The sequence below is a fragment of the Sander vitreus genome, chromosome 21, assembly GCF_031162955.1.
Source record: "Sander vitreus isolate 19-12246 chromosome 21, sanVit1, whole genome shotgun sequence".
Taxonomy (NCBI): Eukaryota; Metazoa; Chordata; class Actinopteri; order Perciformes; family Percidae; genus Sander; species Sander vitreus.
Window position 1 is genome coordinate 16,723,660 of NC_135875.1, and position 2,500 is coordinate 16,726,159.

Sequence of the window (2,500 nt, forward strand, 5' to 3'; positions counted from 1 at the left end):
TGGTTATTGCTGATGCTGGTATTTGATATTTGAAAAAGTAGAGGAGTCTTGGCCAGCTCGAGGCTGCCTACTCCGATGGTCAGAATAGGTCAAACATCCTGTAAAGTCTTAGTGGACACAGCAATCTGAGCCACAGACACCAGATAGCTGCTGTGTGGGAATGTGTGTGGGTGGAATTTATGTGTATGCGTGCGTGCGTGTGAGGCACTTGATTGCCAAGCTGGCTAACTCTACCCCAGCGACAGCAGGAGAAAAGATATGTAAGCTACAGTATATTTATATAAAACAACACACACACACACACACACACACACACACACACACAGTAACCTCAATGCCCTGTATGTTCTTTCATCCTGATGAGTTGTCAGCTACACTGCGGGGGTCATCAAAATACCTGTAACTGTACACCTGTCTGGATGTAATACGTACAGTAAATGAATGTGAAACCTGATCAGTGTGACAGCATTTGAGATTTATCTCTTCACATGCTTCACTTTAAATGTGAATTGATGCAACATTTGTGATGTTAACTAGCAGATATTCAGGTTGCATTTCCCTACATTTCATCAGATTTTCCTCAAACATATTCCACATTTAATACTGCACCACAACCTCACTGTAACTGTTTACACTGACAGCTATAAGAGCACAGAACCAATTTCTAAATACTGCTGTTAATGTGCATTTCTCTAAAGACAGTTTCATCTGTACTCTAAAGAGTAAGTCTGATGCTTAATAGAACAGTTCAACATGTCTATTCCGTTTTCTGCATAGTGTCAGATGAGAAGATCTTTAACACTCTCATATTTGTCTATTAAATATTAAGCTACAGCCTAGAGTGTTACCTAGTTTAGCATTAAGAGTGAAGCAGAGGGAAACAGCTAGCATGGCTCTGTCCAAAGATAGCAAATTCTGTCTACAAGTATGTCTGAAGCTCACTAATAAAAATGTTATATCTTAAAAACAAAATCTAAGAATGTGGGCTTTTACATGGGGCCAGATGTTTCTGGCATTTCCTGGACGGATTAAACAAACCACATATAGGCCTAATGTGTTAGTGAGGTGTAGAGGTGCTAGTATGGGGATCTTGTTACCTTTAGCCAGGCTGTTTCCCCTCGGTAGTCTCTCGACGGACAACTATAACCTCCAAGGCAAGTGTCCTGACTGATAGGGTTAGCCGAGCTAGGACTTCGGCTAACAAAATCATCTGCTAGCATGTTTACCACCATCTGACCACTATTTGCAGTGCAAGCTTTTACAAAGTTATTTAAAAGACCACACTAGCTGTCGGTTTGACAATGTTGTTTTCAAAAGTTTTTATTTGAAAAATGTTACAAATAATATATTTTAATGGGAAATAAATCCCCCCTAGTCTTTAAACTATAAGCTAAGCTACGCTTAAAGGGGCTGCTTCTTATATTTAGCAATAGGCTAGCTATATTTAGCGTAATGTAGACATAAGAGAAGTATTGTTCTTTACATCTAACTCCCGACAAGAAGGCAAATAAGTGTATTTCTGTCGAACTATTCCTGTAAACACATACCTGTAAATAACATTTTGGGATGCACTTTTTTTTTTAATTAGTTTTCTTTTCCCATAACCTACATAATTGAAATCCAACTGTAGCCCTGTTCTCACCAGTCTAGATTCACCCATAAACTTTATTTAGGAATTTACACCCCATTTCTGTTTCCTACTTAAAAACACACACATGGGGGTAACTTCCTAACATTACTGATTTACAGTAGACTTCTTCTCTCCAAATGGCTCCCCATGCTGAGTAGCTGACAAGCTTCCTGCATTTTCACCCCAAATTTAATCCAAGCTGTCAATAACAATTAACCACTGCAGTCTGGGCTATTCGTAGAAAGAAAAAAACCTTTTTTTAATACAATTACTGGGACGCAGAATAATATTACCTGATGCCCTATGTGTTTTGTGAAACATGGAAGGCAATTTGCAATGGATTTTGTTTTACATCACACATGGCAGATTCACAGCAATTAAGAAAACAGACAACCTCTGCAGTTCTGACAAATCACAAGAGGAGCCCAGGTAATACTAGTCCCAGTCGAACAGGGCTAATGTCAAGTCATAGTTACCATGGTAATAAATGGTAGAAAATTAATTAACAATTTAGAGAGTAATTGGTAAACATAGCTATTTCTGCACTGAAAGTAGCCCCAGCAGATCCATTGCTCACCCTAAAAGCTTAGACTGATAATATAAGACTGTGTAAGAAACACAAAGAGTAAATGGTGATATACTGCAAAGACAACTGCCTTCATACAATGTCTATTACACGTTTTCTGGCCAAACTTCTCTACCTATAGTCCCTAAAGCTGAAAGCTGCTCTTCTCGGTCTGTTTGACTGACAATTCATCAACTGACAGCGATCCTGAGAGATTAAGACGCCACACTGAGTGAGTAGAGCTGAACCAACACACCAGGAATGTACAGTACAAAATCAATGGAACAGTTAAGCTTCCTATATAT